We start from the raw sequence: 20,581 nt of genomic DNA, 5'->3' as shown, positions 1-20,581 counted from the left end.
TGCAGAAGGAGGCCATTCAGCCCATCGAGTCTGCACCGGCTCTTGGAAAGAGCACCCTACCCAAGGTCAACAACTCCACCCTATCCCCACAACCCAGTAACCCCACCCAACACGAAGGGCAATTTTAGACACTAAGGGCAATTTATCATGGCCAATCCACCTAACCTGCACATCTTTGGACTGTGGGAGGACAACGGAGCACCCGGAGGAAACACACGCACACACGGGGAGGATGTGCAGACTCCGCACAGACAGTGACCCAGCGGGGAATCGAACCTGGGACCCTGGAGCTGTGAAGCGATTGTGCTATCCACAATGCTACCGTGCTGCCTTGGCCTAGACCGCACTTTACCTCATTTATTTTAATGCTGCCCCCATCTCAAGACCCCACAGCTTCCGGACACCCCCACCCCTCAGGCTCCCCCAGCCCCCCACCCCACCTCATAAGGAAAGAGGGCCCTTGGAGAAGAGTCCTGGCAAAGGCAACCTGGCACCTTGGCACTGACAGCCTGGCACCCTAGCAGTGCCCATGGGGGCAGTGCCCATGGGGCAGCGGGAGTGCCACAGTACCACCCTGCCCAGAGCCCAACCACCTGAAGGCCTCGGATGCCCTGGGTAGAACTCCCCCCCCCCCCCAAAGACTCGGCCATATCAGAGGGGTGGGGAAGAGTCAACCTCATTGCTGTCGGGGTCCGAAGTCACGGGGCGGCCAGACCGGGCATTTCCTTCCCTGAAGGTGCATTAGTGAACCAAATGGGGCTTTACAACACTCAGTGATGGTTTCACGGTCACCATTACGGAGGCTACCTTAATATCCCAGGATTTTATTGATGGAATTTAAATTCCTCCAGTTGCCGGGGCGGGATTCAAACCCACGTCTCCCCCCCACTCCCCCCTCCCCCCCCCCCCCCCCCCTCCAGAGCCTGGGACACAAAACAGCAATAACCGTTCACTGCTCTGATGAAACGTGCGTGTCCCTAGCTGGCCGACCGCGGGTTGTTAAAACCCAGCCGACCGTGGTCTCCGATCAGAAGAACGAAGCAAATTCCTGAAGTGTCCTCAAAGAGCAGAAAGAAAGGAGAAACGCAAGGGTCTAAAAATACACTGCACATTCCTAACTGTCAACAGAAGAAAAGCAGAACAAAAAAATGTTTATCTGAAATTGATACAAGGTCATCCCAAACCACAGGCTAACGGCTGAATGATTCAGCAGGTTCCTTCCTAAATGGGGCACCTACCCTTTTTCCCTCCCCCCCCCCCCCCACGGAATCGTCCTTCCCTGCTCAATCCGTGGCTGAAAATTATCCGGATGCTCCCGCAGGCGGAATGCGGGAACCTCTTTGCTCATGTTCAAGCCCCACTCCAGGGGATGTGTGCGCATCGTCCAGGCCAGCGTTCAAATTTATTTTCCGGGGACCCATTTTTACCAGCCGGCTCCGGACCCGCGCCGGCCGACCTTCGCGACCCGCACCGGCCGACCGTCGCGACCCGCACCGGCCGACCTTCGCGACCCGCACCGGCCGACCAGCGCGACCCGCGCCGGCCGACCAGCGCGACCCGCGCCGGCCGAGCTGCGCGACCCACGCCGGCCGACCAGCGCAACCCACCATTTTCTCTTACCTTGTTTGTTGCTGAGAAAAATGGAGGAAATGGTTTTGGGTCCCTTTGTCCCGCCAAACTTGGAAAAACAAAGGCCGCACTACGTGTGCGTGCCCGATCGTCTGTGCGCATGCGCATAGTTTTGTGCATGCGCACCGATGATCGGGCACGCATGCGCAGTGCAGACGAATTTTAAAAATATGTTTGTGGCCATTTTGAAGGCCGCTCACAGCCGGCAGAATTAAAAGCCGGTGCTGCGGCTGTTGTGCGCAGATTTACGCGATCGGGAGCGGCGCGACGGATGATTCCACGATCCTCCCGACACCTGCCCACGACCCACCCACGGGTCGCGCCCCCGAGGTTGACAATGACCGGTCTAGGCTGACGCTTCAGTGCTGTACTGAAGGAATCAGAAACACGGTTTAGCAGGGTTTAGAGAGCCCCAAAGCGTATCATGGAGTTCACCTGACCCACAACTTTAATAGATTGTGGTATGGGGAGCACACGGCCCACTCTACAGGTGTGGTACAGCAGAAATGGAAAAGTATTTTTTAAAGCAAAACAATGCTTATTCTATGAACTCAAGTTAACCTTTTTAAAACAAACAGTGAACATCTTAGCAACCATCAATTCAAATACAACCCCCAAAGAATACAACACTAAGTAATCCTTAATAACTTGCCAAACAACATCCAGAAGACAAAAGAAACACCTTTTAACAGAAGCACATTAGGTTTACATTCACTACTGAGAACATTTATAATTCTGAATTCACAAAATGATCAGTCTTTTTCATGGCAGAGAGAACAGCAGTACACCTGCTCTGTCTGGCTTCAGCTCCAACACTGAAAATGAAACTAAAACACACCCGGCAGCAAACAGCCTAAAACGAAAGGAAAAAAGCTGACAGACAGCCCGGCTCCACCCACACTCTGACATCACTGCAGTAATATGAGGAGCCAAACATTTCTTAAAGCGACATTCTCATGACACTCGGAAAAGATTGGGAAGCCTTTCTGCACAAACATCTATCAAGCATCCAACTCCACCATTTTTTAGTACCCGATTTATTTTTTCCAATTAAGGGACAATTTAGCGTGGCCAATCCACCTAGCCTGCACATCTTTGGGTTGTGGGGGCGAAACCCACGCAAACACGGGGAGAATGTGGAAACTCCACACGGACAGTGACCCAGAGCCGGGATCGAACCTGGGATCTCGGCGCCGTGAGGCAGCAGCGCTAACCCACTGCGCCACCGTTCTGCCTTCAACACCACCATTCAATGGCCTCGACCGACGATATACGATCTTTGAACTTCGATATAAAATACAAAGTGCTGAAGACCAGAGTTTGTCAGAAGGAGCTCAGAGATGGTTCACGAGAGGGTATGCGTGGCGGCGCAGTGGTTAGCACTGCAGTTTCACACGGACGGGGACCCGGGATCGAACCTGGGACCCGGGCGCCATGAGGCAACATTGCCAACCATTGGGCCACCGTGCCGCCCCAGTTTGGCACTTTGCTTTAAAAAGGTTTAAAGTATCGAGCAGTGCCCCAAACTGCGCATTCATTCGGAACAACAAGACCATTCATAAAATGTTAAGGTGACTCCCGGAGGCAACACATCGTCAACGCCACTCAAGCTCATTGTTCTTTACCAGAGTGAGGGAAGAAACTTGCCCCCTGAAGAAACTGGCCTCACGGCCACAACCTGTTCCACCGGGGGGTTTGAATATTTCCTGATAAATAGGCCAGAGACCATCGTCAACATGGAAAACCTGAGAAAGGGTGGCACTGTAGCACAGTGGTTAGCACCGTTGCTTCACAGCGGGTAGCACTGTTGCTTCACAGCGCCAGGGTCCCAGGTTCGATTCCCGGCATGGGTCACTGCCTGTGCAGAGTCTGCACGTTCTCCCAGTGTCTGCGTGAGTTTCCTCCGGGTGCTCCGGTTTCCTCCCACAAGTCCCAAAAGACGTGCTTGTTGGGTAATTTAGACATTCTGAATTCTCCCTCTGTGTACCCGAACAGGCGCCGGAATGTGGCGACTAGGGGCTTTTCACAGTAACTTCATTGCAGCGTTAATGTAAGCCTACTTGTGACACTAATAAAGATGATTATTATTATTATTATTAAGAGTTGGAGGCCGGAAGCAGGTTAGAAGCCTTCACGAGTCCCATTTTCGGATGGTGAAGAGAAATGGGACGACGGAAAGGAGAAATTGGTTGATTCCCCCCCCCCCCCCCGGAAAACCTTGAAGGCAGTCTACTGTTACGTTTGCAAATTATTCCCTGACCCTAGCAGAGGGAGACAATCCTTTGTCGGTGGGTTACGCTAATTGGAGACAGGTTGGAAGAGACATTGCGAAACTTCCCAAAGTCATATTACGGCAGCGTGTGGGATCTTGCTGTGCGCAAAATGGCTGCCGCATTTTCCTACGTCGCTACGGTAACAATAGATCAGGAGTTCTTCATTGGTTGGTTGTGAACGACGCTGAAACAATGAACCTTATTTAACCACGGGATGAGAGAGTTGGTCTGTAGCTGACGCAATGTTGTTTTTCTCTCTCTCGAGTACCCTTCTCTGCAGCAACATGCCCACACAGAGTGCCTCCCCGCTGTGACACAGCAAAGTCTATTTTGCATGTTCAGCACTGTGCTTTCAATCCTGTTTGCTCCCTGGCACAGTGCAGTGGGGCTCCAGGGCGTCCTTGTGCCAGTAACTTATTGTTTCGTCTGACTGGAGCTCTTTTAAGAAAAATAAATTGGGCATCTTTCTGCTTTTTAATCTTCCGCTCCCTATTCTTCGCTCATCTGATCTGATGCTGAGAGTGTAGACATGTGACCCGCTCGCAATCTGGAGGGGTTGGTTGCGCACAGTGGGCTAAATAGCTGGCTTGCAACGCAGAACAATGCAATGCAGAACAAGGCCAGCGGCGCGGGTCCAATTCCCGTACCGGCCTCCCCGAACAGGCGCCGGAATGTGGCGACTAGGAGCTTTTCACAGTAACTTCATTGAAGCCTACGCGTGACAATAAGCGATTATTATTATTATCATCCACCAACGGCCACTGAGAACAGTCACCGAAGTACCATCACAGATGGTACCAGAAAGGTTCTTGGGAGGAGGCCTATTCAATTTTGTCACAAGGTTAGGCTGGAGAATCTATGACTCTGTAGACAGTTGCATGGGCAGGGTGGGTATAGAGGGATATGGGCCTAATGCGGGCAAGTGGGACTGGGTAGTGATAGAAACTGGGCGGCATGGACCAGCTGGGCCGAAGGGCCTGTTTCCATGCTGTAAACATCTATGACTATCCATGACTCTGTGACTCTAATCATAGAATTTACAGTGCAGAAGGAGGCCATTTGGCCCTTCAAGTTTGCACCAGCCCTTGGAAAAAGCACCCCACTTAAGCCCACGCCTCCACCCTATGCCCGTAACCCAGTAACCCCACCTAACCTTTTTTATTGGACACTAAGGGCAATTTATCATTAATAATTAATAATACAATGAGAAGCTGAGGTAGTTCTCCATAGAGTAAGGAGAGATTTGATCCGGGCGTACAAGATTACGACAGACTTAGATTAAGGCAAGACCAGTAAAGACTCTTCCCATTGGCTGATGGTACAGGGGCGAGGGGGGTGGGGTTTATGGTAAATGACTGCGGATGCCGGAATCTGAAACTAAAACTGAAAATACTGGACAATCTTAGCAGGTCTGACAGCATGTGGAGAGAGAAGGGAGCTGGTGCTTCGAATCTGAGTGACTCTTTGGCAAGGATAGACATTATTGGAAGTAGGATGACCTCTTAATGTGCCATGATTAGCAACCTTCTTAGCCTCAATCACCACAATTTCTTTTTAAATTTGTTCTTGGGATGTCACTGGCTGAGCCTACATTTGTTGTCCATCTCTAACTACCTGAACTGATTTGCTAAGCCATTTAAGCAGGGGGGTGAGGGGCAGTTAAGATTCAACAGCATTCCTGTGTGGGTCTGGTCACATGTAGGCCAGACCAGGTAAGGGCGGCAGATTTCTGTCATAACATACACCAGTATATCATAGTGCAGACACACACAGGGACCAATCAACATGTACAAACACCGCAGCCAATCACCAGTTAGAGTACACACACTATAAAGGCAGAGGGCACCACGGTTCCCGCTCATTCTGGGTGCTGCCTCGGAGTGTAACAAGAACTCATCCAGCCCAGCACAGACTCACAACACGTGCTGAGAGAATCAACTGGTTCGGACAAGGCTTAGGTCTCTAGTTTTAAATTAGCATTATTTAGACCCACAGTCATCGTGTGTTAGTTAGTTAAAAGTAGTTAATAAAATTGAGTTGAACCTTCATCGGTGTTGGAAGTGTCTGTTCATCTCTCAAGCCAACATATCTAACTATCTGAACTGATCTGCTAAGCCATTTAAGCAGGTGGGAAGGGGCGGGGGGGGGGGGGGCAGTTAAGAATCAACGGTATTCCTGTGTGGGTCTGGAGTCACATGTAGGCCAGACCAGGTAACGGCGGCAGATTTCCTTCCCTGGTTCCTTTCAGTCAACCAGATGGGTTTTTACGACAATCGGCAATGGTTTCGTGGTCATGGTTAGACTTTTAATTCAATTCCAGATTTTTATTGAATTCAAATTTCACCACCTGCCGTGGTGGGATTCGAATCCCAGGTCCCCAGAGCATTACCCTGGGTCTCTGGATTGCTAGTCCAGGGACAATACTGCTACGCCACCGCATCCCCATTTACATTCCTTTTTGTCCACAACATCTTTGCCAATCTCCACTCTCCATCCAGCCCCATTTCTTCACACACCCATTCCCCATATAAACCGCACCCTCCTTCCAGTTCTCTCCAGCTTTCATGAAGTGTCATGCAGACTCGAACAATTAGCTCCCTTCTCTCCCCACAGGATCAGCTAAGTGAGGGCAGGGGGGAACTGGATTGCTTTACAGAGAGACAGCATGGACTCAATAGGCCGAATGGCCTTATTCAGTGCTGGTTTGAATCTAGGAGTCTATTACTGGAAGAATGAGGGGAAAGGAGGGGGTGTGCATTCATAGAATTCCTACTATGTAAAAGCAGGCCAATCGGCCCATCGAGTCTGCACCGACCCTTCTAAAGAGCACCCTACCTAGGCTCACTCCCTCGCCCTATCCTCGTAACCTGCACATCCCTGGACATTGGGAGATGGTGAAATTTGAATTCAAATTTAAAAAAGCTGGAAGATGGCCTGGGCGGCACAGTAGCACAGTGGTTAGCACTGTTGCTTCACAGCGCCAGGGTCCCAGGTTGGATTCCCGGCTGGGTCACTGTCTGTGTGGAGTCTGCACGTTCTCCCCGTGTCTGCGTGGGTTTCCTCTGGGTGCTCCGGTTTCCTCCCACAAGATGTGCTGTTAGGTAACTTCATCGCCGTGTTAATGTCAGCCTACTTGTGACAATAAAGATTAATTATTAAAACCTTTGCTGGCTGTTGTAAAAGCCCATTCGGTTCATTAATGCCCTTTTGGGAAGGAAATCTGCCATCCTTACCTGATCTGGCCTGTGTTGACTCTTAACTGCCTTCTGAAATGTCCTAGCAAGGGCAATTAGGGAGGGAGAGATGCAATAAACGCTGGCTCAGCCAGCGACGCCCACATCCCACGTAGGAATTTAAAAAATTTGGCTGCTTCGGTATTAAAACTTGTGACTCAGAGTGCTGCTAACAATAAACAGAGCAGTGAAGTTGGTTGAAATTTCTACTCTCGCCTGACCCCCTCATGATTTAGCCCCCGTCTTCCCTTCCGCCAGGTAAAACATCCACGTGGTTGAATTCCCTCATGCCTGGTGCCACCGTTGGTGAATCTTTGCCATCCTTCCGAAAGTGGCCCGTCATCGGCTTGCTGTGGGTTGCCCCTGGCTCAATCTGGCCCTCGATGGGTCAGTGACCCCCCCCCCCCCCCCCCCCCCCCGCCCCCCCACAACCCCACACTGAAGGCCCCGGCCGGAGAGGGGTAAAGTGGTCAATCCTCTAACCGGCTGCCGACGCGATCTCACATGAGGCAGACTGGCTGCTGTCACTGCCTATCTGGCTAAATTGGTTAGACTTACAACAGTAATTGGTTAGTTGTGGTGCGCCAAGTTCTTCCGTCCAACGGGAGGGGGGGGGGGGGCGACTGAACGGCCTCGTCGCGCCCGACTTGGTGACGCGACCAGGCCGTTAAATCTCGTGACTGGCCTCCCAGGGGCTTGATGCCGCTCGGGACACCTGGGGCTGGTTTAGCTCACTGGGCTAAATCGCTGGCTTTGAAAGCAGACCAAGGCAGGCCAGAAGCACGGTTCGATTCCCGTACCAGCCTCCCCGGACAGGCGCCGGGATGTGGCGACTAGGGGCTTTTCACAGTAACTTCATTGAAGCCGACTCGTGACAATAAGCCATTTTCATTTCATTTCATTGGTGAGATCTAACCAATCTCGCAAGACTAACGCGATCCGGATCTCACCCTCGCTAGGCGGCATCCAGATTTGCATAGAGATAGAGATAGAGAAATACAGCACAGAACAGGCCCTTCGGCCCACGATGTTGTGCCGAACTTTTGTCCCAGGTTAATCATAGAATTTTGGACACTAAGGGCAATTTTTCATGGCCAATCCACCCAACCGGCACATCTGTGGACTGTGGGAGGAAACCGGAGCACCCGGAGGAAACCCACGCACACACGGGGAGGATGTGCAGACTCCGCACAGACAGTGACCCAAGTCGAAATCGAACTTGGGACCCTGGAGCTGTGAAGCCATTGTGCTATCCACAATGCTACCGTGCTGCCCTTAAGAAGAAGTTAATCTACACTCCATTATTCTACCCTAATCCATGTACCTATCCAGTTAGCTTCACTTAAATACGTCTACGCTGGAGTCTCGCAAGGCCTTGGATCGAACACCCACGTCTCAGACACCTGGCTGAGGCCCCAAAACAAAACAAAAAAAGTGTCCCGTTTGATGAAATGAAAATCGCTTATTGTCACGAGTAGGCTTTAATGAAGTTACTGTGAAAAGCCCCTAGTCGCCACATTCCGGCGCCTGTCCGGGGAGGCCGTTCGCAACATTGCAGGCGCAGAGAATCACCCCGCTAAAATGTGCCCAAAACGGGCCTCCGTTTTTTTTCTCCCCCCCCTCCCCTGTTAAACCTCGCCCTATATTTCAGTCAAACCAGTTTGGTGGGCGGGCACAGTACAGTCGCAGGAGATTTGGTTATTGCTGGAGATGGGGCAAAAAGAGGTCTCTGACTCAATGTTATTGAGAGACCAGGTGACATTGCTGTTACAGGCCCACCTGCTATATCCACGGGAGTTTATAGGTGAAGCCCTTGTTGGAGTTGCATTTATTACGTTTGTTCCAGAAGTTCCGACAGATGTGGCAAACTATATCTTTGGCCTTCCGTTCAAATGGGGAACTTGGGACACTGTGTTGGTAGGGGTCAATTGGCGGGATCTTTTGGTGCCGGCAAGGGAAGGGATTACATTGATATGGCGCCTTTCACACGGCTCCCTCGGTACAAACGATGTCGAGGCCCTGGTTCTGCACAGTTAGAAAAGCTTACAGTTCAGGCACTAACCAGGTTCAAACAAGCAGGAAAGATGATACGAGTGAGGAAGTAGCGACCATAACACTAACACCAATTCTCTCCCTGCGCCTAGTGATGCACTCGGGCAGACGTCCGTCTGCTTCCATACGTAGCGATTCCCGGAACAGGTCGCTAGTCAGGCGCCAGAGGCTTATAGCTTGAGTGACGCCACTCTGCATGAAGAGTGGCTGACCAAGGGCGGGATTCTCCGACCCCCCCCCACCTCCCTCCCGGCCGGGTCGGAGAATCACCGGGGGGAGGGCAGAGTGAATCCCGCCCCCGCCGGCTGCCGAATTCTCCGGCGCCGGAGATTTGCCGGGGGCGGGAATCGCACCGCGCCGATCGGCGGCCGCTCGCAGCGGCACCCCCCGCCGTAAATTGGACTAGGTCCCTTACTGGCGGGATCTGCTGCCGCGGGTGGGCTCCGGGGTCCTGTGGGGAGGACGCAGGGCGATCTGGCCCCAGGGGGATGCCCCCATGGTGGCCTGGCCCGCGATCGGGGCCCACCGATCAGCGGGCGGGCCTGTGCCGTGGAGACACTCTTTTCCTACACGCCGGCAGTGTGGTCCTCCGCGATGGCCGGTGGGAAGGTGAACCCCCCCCAGCGAATGCGGTGGGATGACGTCAGCAGCCGCTGACACTCCCGGGCCGGCCGGCGGAGTCCCTTCGACCCCAGCTGGCACGGCGCCAAAGGCCTTCCACGCCGGCCGGCGGGGCGCAAACCACTCCGGCGCCGGCCTAGCCCCTGAAGGTGCGGAGGATTCCGCACCTTTGTGGCGGCCCAACGCCGGAGTGGTTCACGCCGGGTACGGGAAAATCCCGCCCCAGGAGTCCCTCCCGCTCTTACCGCCAACCATTGGTGTATCTGGAAGGATTTTACACCTGTTTTGGCCGCGTTATGAACGCGCCTTCCTTGGCCATGGAGTCCTGGGATGAAATTCGAACCCGGAGCTTCCGGATCAGAGGCTGGGATGCTAACCCACTGCACCATGTTTAGGAAATACGTGACTGTATCTTACAGAAGGATGGGAGACCCGGGAACAGTCGCACATTTGAATCATAGAATCTCTACAGTGCAGAAAGAAGCCCTTCGGCCCATCGAGTCAGCACCGACCCTTCAAAGGAGCACCCTACCCAGTTATTTTCTTTCCCAATTAAGGGGCAAATTTAGCGCGGCCAATCCATCTGGTCTGCACATCTTTGGGTCGAGGGGGTGAGACCCACGCAGACACAGGGAGAACGTGCCAACGCCACACAGCCAGTGGCCCAGGGCCAGGATGGAACCCGGGTCCTCAGCGGCGTGAGGCATCAGTGCTAACTACTGCGCCACCATGTCGCCCACGAGACCATGTGTTAATGGGATCCAAGCGCTCCATTTATTTGGTTTAGTTTAATTGGTTATCTGATTCATCCAAATTAGGGGAAAGATCCAAAGGGTCCAAGCCAGTTGACGAAGCAGATAGCAAGACACGGGGCTTTTCTTCACTGGGAGAGTTTATTGGCTTGCTCCATCTCCTAGCTCTCCTCCCACTAAACACACAGTGTCCCAGCTATCCCCTGTGGATACGTGCCCAAAGACAATTCATACCCATCGTCTGTAATTGACGCAACCTCAGCACGATGTGCCTGGCAATTTAGGGAGGGAAAGAAAGAACTTGCATTTACTTGCCGTCTTTTACTGCAACGCAGGGCCGGTTTAGCTCAGTGCGCTGGACGGCTGGTTCATGATGCAGAGCGAGACCAACGGCGTGGGTTCAATTCCCGTACCGGCTGAGGTTATTCATGACGGCCCCGCCTTGCTCCTCGCCCGAGGTGTTGGGATCCTCCGGTTAAATCACCACCAGTCAGCTCTCCCCCTCGAAAGGGGGAAAGCAGCCAATGGTCATCTGGGACTATGGCAACTCATCGAGCAAGCATGCTCAAGTGGTGTTAGGGTCATATTTGACCCCAAACCCAGCTTTCAACCACATACCGATGCCATCCTGAACACTACGTTTTTCTACCTGCATAATATCGCCCGACTCAGGTCCTGCCTCAGCTCATCGACTGCTGAAACCCTCACCTCTCGACATGACTATTCCAGCGCAGTCCTGCCTGACCTCCCAGGTTTTACACTCCTTATACCTGGGGTCATCCAAACTCTGCTCCCATGTTCAAAACCCACTCCCCCCCCCCCCACAAACTCTGCGCTCGCAGGCTCGATGTCTCGAATTTAAAATTCTCATCCAGATTTTCAAACCCCCCCCCGACCACCCCTCCTCCCAAGCCCCCCCCCCTCCGCCAAACGGCCTTGTGCTCCCCATCTCCGCCATCCCCTCCAAACTCACAGTCTTCTGATCCCTCATTTGAAATCGCCCCACCGTTGGGGGCCATGCCCTGGATCCTGAGCTCTGGAATTCATTCCCTAAACCCCTGCCGCCTTGCTCGCCCCCTTCAAGACGCTCCTTAAAACCTACCTCTTTGGCCCAGCTTTTGATCGCCCGTGCTAACCTAACCTCCGGATGCTTGGTTACATATTTTGTATCACGGTGCGCCCCATCAAGTGCCTCGGGGCATTTTTTTGTAGCGCATGATAAGGTGCGACATGAATGCAGGTCACTTATGCGATTTAAATCAACGGGGAATGTGCAGCATGTTTTCCTTTGCTACACGTTGATGCGACATCTACACATGTTCATTATATGGATGTGATTCTGGGCTGAATTTTATTGGGTGGTTGGTGGTGGTGGGGGGGGTGCAATATCCTCACCCCATCCGCCAGGTAGAAAAATCCATCGCGAGTCGGCCAACTTTTAAAAAAAGGGTTGGAGACCACCCCTCCCCAGGGTAGAAAGGAAGGAACCTTTTCCCTTCGCAGAGGGGTCAATAACCAGGAGGCGTAGATTTAAGGACAGGGGCAGGAGGGGATTTGCAGAAAGACTTTTTCCACCCAGATTGTGGCGGGAATCGAGAAGTCGCTGCCAGAAAGGGTGGTTAGAGACGGGAACCCTCACCACATTTAAGAAGAGTTTAGTTGACCATTTGAAACGCCGTGGCGTACACGTGCTGGAAAACGGGATTGGAATAGATTGGTGCTTGATGACCGGCGCAGACACGATGGGCCGAACGACCTCTTTCTGCTGTAAAGCTCTATGACTATTACGTGGGGCTGCTCATGCAGCAAGGCATAGGCTGGCCACCCATTCTATTTTAAAGGACCCAGCCGCCACTGCCCCATTCTCACCAAAATAAGTCCGTCCGCCCCCCCCCCCCCCATTCTATTTAGACTGCTGTACCTGGGAAAGTAACGTTGCCGCACTCGATAGGGATCAGGTCCGGTAACTATGGAGAATGTGGGTGCTCTGACATAACAGGCAACATGTCCTTGAATCAAAGCACACTCACTCTGCTGCACTGAGGTCCCTGTGCAAAACCACCCCAAAACACTCGATATCTAAGGAACGACATACCGGCATTGGAAACAGCCCAGAGATGGCTCGCTAGGTTGACCCCTCGTGTGGAAGGATTTTTTTCATGAGGAGGGGTTGAGTAGGTTGGGCCTGTACTCATTGGAGTTTAGAAGAATGAGAGGCGACCTTATCGAGACATATCGGCTTCTCGGGGGGGGGGGGGGGGGGGGGGGGGGGGGACTGCGAGGTTGTTTCCGTTTCCCCTTGTGGGAGAGTCTGGGACCAGAGGGCATCATCTCAGAGTAAGGGAGTCACCCATTTAAGTCAGAGACGAGGAGGAATTTCTTCTCTCAGAGGGTAGTGAATCTCAGAGGGAAGAGAGAGAGAGCTGTAGGGGCTGGGTCATCATGTTCCAGGATGAGATAGAAAGATTTTCAGTCAGTAAGGAAATCGAGGGTTAAGAGGATAAGGCGGGGAAGGGGAGTTGAGGATGATCATATCAGATCAACCATGATCTTATTGAATGGCGGAGAAAACCCAATGGGCCAAGTGGATATGGTGCCAATGTTTATACTCCACATGTGTTCCTCCCACTTAACTAACCCTTAATCAACTCATCCGCCATTCCTACTTCTCCCATCAGCTTATCTGAGTCCCCCCTTCACTGCTCGCCTCGACTGCTCCTTGTAGTAGGGAATGCCTTATCCTAATCAGGGCAGCAGGGTAGCATGGTGGTTAGCATAAATGCTTCACAGCTCCAGGGTCCCAGGTTCGATTCCCGGCTGGGTCACTGTCTGTGTGGAGTCTGCACGTCCTCTCCCTGTGTGCGTGGGTTTCCTCCGGGTGCTCCGGTTTCCTCCCACAGTCCAAAGATGTGCGGGTTAGGTGGATTGGCCATGCTAAATTGCCCGTAGTGTCCTAATAAAAGTAAGGTTAAGGGGGGGTTGTTGGGTTACGGTTATAGGGTGGCTACGTGGGTTTGAGTAGGGTGATCATGGCTCGGCACAACATTGAGGGCCGAAGGGCCTGTTCTGTGCTGTACTGTTCTATGTTCTATGTTCTAATCGCGCTCTGGGTGACAAAGCTGTTCCTGAATCCTTCACTGAATTTATTTGGAACCATCTTAATGGTCCTGGTTTCAGACTTGAGAGGAAACATTGCCTTCTGGCCTATCGTGTGTGCCCTGCCCTCCAAACAGGCCCAGCCTACTCAAGCCCTCCTCATGAAAAAAATCCTTCCACACGCAGGGTCAACCTAGTGAGCCATCTCTGGGCTGTTTCCAATGCCGGTATGTCGTTCCTTAGATAGAGTGTTTTGCGGTGGTTTTGCACAGGGACTTCAGCGCAGCAGAGTGAGGGTGCTTAGATTCAAGGACATGTTGCCTGTTATGTCCAAATGGGCAACTTACCTCGTCCCACCTTCCCCTGCCTCCTCCTCGTAACCCTACACATTCTTCCTTTTTCAGATAACAGTTTCACTCCTATTCGAATAACTTTTTGGATGAGTCGATTACCCTTCAGAGGTGCTCCTACTGTCCGCCATTAACCCCGGACAACCCAATATCCACGCCCCACACCTTGCAGAAGGAAAAATCTCAACCCACAGAAGGCGGCTTTGATTTGATGAAAACTTTACTTCCTTTTTAAAAAAAATAAATTTTGTGCACCCAATTCTTTTTTTTCCAATTAAGGGGCAATTTAGCGTGACCAATCCACCTACCCTGCACATCTTTGGGTTGTGGGGGTGAAACCCACGCAGACACCGGGGAGAATGTGCAAACTCCACACGGACCCAAAGCCGGGATCGAACCCGGGACCTCGGTGCCGTGAGGCAGCAGGGCTAACCCACTGCGCCACCGTGCTGCCCTAAAATTTTACTTCCTTTTCCCACAACTCCGCCCCCCACTTCAATTTTCTCCCACCCCACCCTCCCCCTCTCAAAAGTCCAAATTCTTTGGACGGCAGCAGGATGGCACAGTGGTTAGCGCTGTTGCCTCGCAGCACCAGGGTCCCAGGTTCGATTCCCCGCTGGGTCACTGTCTGTGTGGAGTCTGCACGTTCTCCCCATGTCGGCGTGCATTTCCTCCGGGTGCTCCGGTTTTCCCCCCCACAGTCCAAAGATATAGTTGGATTGGCCGTGCTAAACTGCCCCTTAGTGTCCAAAGATGAACTAGTTACAAAGAACAAAGAACAAAGAAAATTACAGCACAGGAACAGGCCCTTCGGCCCTCCCAGCCTGCGCCGATCCAGATCCTATATCTAAACCTGTCTCCTATTTTCCAAGGTCTACTTCCCTCTGTTCCCGCCCGTTCATATACCTATCTAGATGCTTCTTAAATGATGCTATCGTGCCCGCCTCTACCACCTCCGCTGGTAAAGCGTTCCAGGCACCCACCACCCTCTGCGTAAAAAACTTTCCACGCACATCTCCCTTAAACTTTCCCCCTCTCAAGTTAGGTGGGGTTATGGGGATAGTGCAGGGGAGTGGGCTTGGGTAGGGTTCTTTCAGAGGGGCGGTGCAGATTTGATGGGCTGAATGGCCTCCTTGTGCACTGAAGGGATTCCGTGGAATGTTTGGCGCTGCTCTTAACCCTTCAGCACCTCACGCAAAGCAGTGATCCTCGAGCGTGATCGAACGTTTTGAAAATGGTTAAGTCTGAATCTATTCCCCCTACCCTGACATGCGCAGGCAATTTCAGGCCAGCCTGTTCGCATTTGCACGACATTCCAAAATACTTGACAGCCAAAAGGAGGACTGTTTGAAATGCCGTCACAATGTAGGAAACGCGGCAGTTAATCTTCTCTCAGCAAACCCTCACAAACAGTGAGAATAATCGGATAATCTGCATTCCTGCACTGTTGGTTACGCATGGATTTTGGGGATAACTGTCCTGTTCTTCTTCGAGATAATGTCTTGGGATACTTCATAGATCAGCTAAGGAGGCGGTCAGGGCCTCCAACAGTGTCGCACATCCAGCATGCTGCACTGGAATGCTCAGGCCCTGATTTCAACCAGGAACCCTGTGATTCTGAGGGAAGCGTGCTACCAACTGAGCCATGGCTAACACAGGTAAACACACACATTTTGAAAAAAAAAATTTAGAGTGCCCAGTTCATTTTTTCCAATTAAGGGGCAATTTAGTGTGGCCAATCCACCTACCTTGCACATCTTTTGGGTTGTGGGGGTGAAACCGACGCAGGCACGGGGAGAATGCGCAAACTTCACACGGGCAGTGACTCAAAGCCGGGATTGAACCTGGCGCCGAGGCAGCAGGGCTAACCCACTGCGCCATCGTGCTGCCCTATAAACACATACATGACATGCCGCACGTAACAGAAGGCAGCCTGTTTCTGCCTTGCCCAGCTTGCTGGCACCAACTGCACCACCGCAATTATCACCTGCGGACTATCTTTCTTTCTAGGCGAAGCATCGGGTCACTGATGTGCTCCTGCTTAAGCCTTTAACATCCACACAATCTGTCTGATGGTACCCACCGCTCCAGATGCTTCACAGAAGCCATCCCGACCAATGCCAACTGTCCTAACCCACAGTGACATCGGAATTTGGAAAATACCTCACTCCTTCCAGAGCAAAATGACTAGGCACCACATAACTTAGGTTCTGAAATGAATTCCAGATAGTTGCTGAACCGCATGGTTAAATATTAAACAGATGCCTGGACGTGAAAAGATCCTGTAGCAACTGCATGCATGTGGACATAGTCTATACAACCCACATGCTTGTGGTAATTCAAGAGAACTTCAATTCAACAACACAGCCTTTTTTTTGTCAATATCCAATTTTAAACTGATAATTTTCCAGGGTATTTGTCTGCTGGCATGCAATTTAACAGTGCTTAAATTTGACAACACAATTTTATTTTTGTTTCTACTTCCTATTCGAAACTGATCATTTTCCAAGATTATTTTTCTATCTTTGTTCTGGCATGTTAATTAACAATTGATTGAATTCAAATCAATGTTTTCTGTTTGCTTTTTAAAATGTTATTTACATGTATCCACCTGTGGATTAACAATTGATTTGAAACAAATTATCAATATTCCTGTTGGCTTTTTAAAATATTATTTACATGGTTCCTCCTGTGGGTTAACAAATGATTTAATCTGAGCATCAATATTTCCTTTTGTTTTTTAAAATGTTATTTACATGTATCCACCTGTGGATTAACAAATGATTTAATCTGATCATCAATATTCCTGTTTGCTTTTTAAAATATTATTTACATGTATCCACCTGTGGATTAACAAATGATTTAATCTGAGCATCAATATTTCCTTTTGTTTTTTAAAATGTTATTTACATGTATCCACCTGTGGATTAACAAATGATTTAATCTGAGCATCAATATTTCCTTTTGTTTTTTAAATATTATTTACATGTATCCACCTGTGGATTAACAAATGATTTAATCTGATCATCAATATTCCTGTTTTTAAAAAAAATATTATTTACATGTATCCACCTGTGGATTAAAAAATGATTTAATCTGAGCATCAATATTTCCTTTTGTTTTTTAAAATGTTATTTGCATGTATCCACCTGTGTATTAACAATTAATTTAAAACAAATAATCAATATTCCTGTTTACTTTTTAAAATGTTATTTACATGTATCCACCTGTGGGTGAACAATTGATTCAAGTCAAACCAATGTTTCCTGTTTGTTTTTCAACATGTTACACGCAAGTATCTACCTGTGGAATGCGGTGTTGCCACCCTGGGCCGTTCCTTACTTCTCTTGTCCAGTACCCTTATTTTTTTTTCCCTCCTCTTCCTTCCTCACTCCTCCACCCTCGTTGGGTTCACCCAGAGCCGAAGACTTTCGACAGCAGCAACAACAACAACAACAAAAAGCCCCCAGCGACTTCAGTCAAGTTACAAATCCAAGGAGAAGAGGGAGAAGGAGGGAAAGAGGGTAGGAAAAAAGGTCCAATGAAATGAGACCAAAAAAAAGAGAGAGAAAGAGAAAGGGGGAGATCTTCAGGGTCAGATTAAACAGCAGGACAAAAAGGAAAAAGCTTCAAAAAAGGAAGGAGGAAGAAAAAGGGGAAAGCAAAAATGTGAAGTGTCTCTGAGAAGGACTGGGTTCTGAAGTCAACCATAAAAGTACATGCTCGCAGAAGTGCTACTCATAGTGATTCAGCAGCAAAGCACCCAGCCCAACAACTCATCAGCAACACAGTGACTAACAATTTCTACCCAACACAAACTTGTTACTTTTTTATAAAAAAAACAAAGGGTGTTAAAAAAAACAATCCCCCCCCCCAAACTTACTTTTTCCAGGCGAGATCCGCTGGTGTTTGTTTCGTCTTCAAGCCCCCCACCCCTGGTGTGCAGGTTCCCCCCCCTGCCCGCCTCCAGCCAGCACTGAGAGCCCGTGTATGAAAACAAGTCAGTTCCTGGAATTCCTGGGTCAGATGATACTCACACACACGCAGCTGCCTTTTCATTCATAAAAAACACACCGCACGTCACCCGCTCCTGACCATAGATGGCGAGGCCATGACGTCAGCCGATCCGGTCCGCCAGGGGGTGATGTCATCCCCTCCCCCTCCCCCCCCCCCCCCCCCCCCCCCACATTTTCCCGGCGCCAGCCATGTCTGTGAGGGGCGCCGACGCCCTCCGTCCCGACCCACCCTCGGCGTCGCCATCTTGGTGCGGGGCGCCGGCCCCCCCTCTCCCTCCCGCTGCCCTCGAGCCTCGGCGACGCCATGTTTGTGCGGGGCGCCGCTCACTGAGGGGCAAAGAGGCCTTCCCAATCTGGACTCAGGCCTACTGCCATCTCCAGTGCCCCACCCCAGGTCTGTCTCCAGATATATCATAGGATCCCCACAGTGCAGAATCATAGAATCCCCACAGTGGGGAATCTTAGAATCCCTGCAGTGCAGAAGGCGGCCATTCGGCCCACCGGGTCCACACCCTCCCCGAAAGAGCGCCTGCCACAAGTCCATTCCCCACCATCCATCCCACCTTATCCCCGTAATCTAACCCGTACATCCCCGGACATTAAGGGGCAATTTGGCATGGCCGATATACCTAACCCAGACATCGGGGCAGCACGGTAGCATGGTGGTTAGCATAAATGCTTCACAGCTCCAGGGTCCCAGGTTCGATTCCTGGTTGGGTCACTGTCTGTGTGGAGTCTGCACGTCCTCCCCGTGTCTGCGTGGGTTTCCTCCGGGTGCTCCGGTTTCCTCCCACAGTCCAAAGATGTGCGGGTTAGGTGGATTGGCCATGCTAAATTGCCCATAGTGTCCTAAAAAGTAAGGGTAAGGGGGGGGGGGTTGTTGGGTGACGGGTATAGGGTGGATACGTGGGTTTGAGTGGGGTGATCATTGCTCGGCACAACATCGAGGGCCGAAGGGCCTGTTCTGTGCTGTACTGTTCTATGTTCTATGTTCTATCCCTGGACTCTTAGGGGCTGGTTTAGCACAGGGCTAAATCGCTGGCTTTGAAAGCAGACAAAAGCAGGCCAGCAGCATGGTTCAATTCCCGTTCCAGCCTCCCCGAACAGGCGCCGGAATGTGGCGACTAGGGGCTTTTCACAGTAACTTCATTTGAAGCCTACTCAAAATGAAAAATGAAACTTATTGTCACGAGTAGGCTTCAATGAAGTTACTGTGAAAAGCCCCTAGTCGCCACATTCCGGCACCTGTCCGGGGAGGCTGGTACTTGTGACAATAAGGGATTTTCATTTCATACGGGGCAATTTATCATGGCCCATCCACCTCACCCGCACATCTTTGGACTGTGGGAGGAAACAGGAGTACCTGGCGGAAACTTTAACAAGGGCACGGGCCGGGCAGCACTGTGGCGCAGTGGGTTAGCCCTGCTGCCTCACGACGCCGAGGTCCCAGGTTCGATCCTGGCTCTGGGTCACTGTCCGTGTGGAGTTGGCACATTCTCCCCATGTTTGCGTGGGTTTTGCCCCACAACCCAAAGATGTGCAGACTAGGTGGATTGGCCACGCTAAATTGCCCCTTAATTGTAAAAAATTAATTGGATACTCTAAAGTTTAAAAAAAACAAGGGCACGGGGAGCCCACACTGAATAGGAATAAAGAAATTTGGTTTATTTACAGTCATGTTTTGTGAAACTCCCGGGTCTCTCCACAGTTGCTTGCCTTACAGGCTGACCTTTTATACATAGGTGAATGGCGATTCCCCACCCCGCACGAGAACCGCGGGAAAAATAATCAATCCCATCACATAATGCCCGGGATATGACAGAAACCCCATGAAGACATGGTGAGAACGTGCAAACTCCACACAGTCACCCAAGGCCGGAATCAAACCCGGGTCCCTGGCTCTGTGAGGCAGCAGTGCAGACCACTGTGCCACTGTGTTATTCATATAGATGTTTTAAAGTGACAAACCATCTCAACGGACGGCATGGACAATTTGATGCACAATTGAAAGGTCTGTTGACCTCGGATAGGCATTTGGTGTTCCTGGGGTGGGCGGGACCAGAACATCCGACCCTGAGGGTGGAAAAATTAGCTTAGGGCCTGGGCAGGTAAAATACTTCCATCGGCCATTTTCTTTTTTTTAAAATAATTTTTATTGGAATTTTTTTACAGAAAATATAAAATATAACAACAAACAATGAAATGCAACAAAATAACCCATAACAACTGTAACACCCCCCAGACCGTAGCAACGCATGTATCATATCCCCCCCACCCCCCAACCCCAACAAGAGAACTTAAAAATAAATTAAAATTAAATAAACAAACATAGTCATCGCCCCCCCCCCCCTTTTCCCTCCCCCTTCCCCCCTCCCCCCCAGGTTGCTGCTGCTACTTTCCCAGTACCCTATCGTTGAACCAGAAAGTCGAGGAAAGGTTGCCACCGCCTAAAGAACCCTTGTACCGATCCTCTCAGGGCGAATTTGACCTTCTAGCTTAATAAAACCCGCCATGTCATTGATCCAGGTCTCCACGCTTGGGGGCCTCGCATCCTTCCAT

The 20,581-nt window shown here is 50.9% G+C and overlaps 1 protein-coding gene across 2 annotated transcripts in view; it reads right to left on the bottom strand.

The window, feature by feature from the left end:
* LOC119956567 (transcription factor MafK-like) overlaps positions 1–18,117 on the bottom strand; it is a 49,403-nt gene extending 31,286 nt beyond the window's left edge. Inside the window, exon 1 of one of the 2 annotated variants that reach the window (XM_038783871.1) lies at positions 18,044–18,117. The gene's annotated coding sequence lies outside the window, so the exon portion shown is untranslated. Of the gene's footprint in view, positions 1–17,889; positions 17,972–18,043 lie in introns of those variants that run through there. The other variant, XM_038783870.1, reaches the window with a different exon arrangement.
* Between the last annotated feature and the right edge of the window lie 2,464 nt (positions 18,118–20,581).

This window comes from Scyliorhinus canicula, chromosome 23, assembly GCF_902713615.1.
Source record: "Scyliorhinus canicula chromosome 23, sScyCan1.1, whole genome shotgun sequence".
In the NCBI taxonomy this organism is placed as follows: Eukaryota; Metazoa; Chordata; class Chondrichthyes; order Carcharhiniformes; family Scyliorhinidae; genus Scyliorhinus; species Scyliorhinus canicula.
Note: the sequence above shows the minus strand (reverse complement) of the source record. Positions and strands in the feature narration are given on the sequence as shown.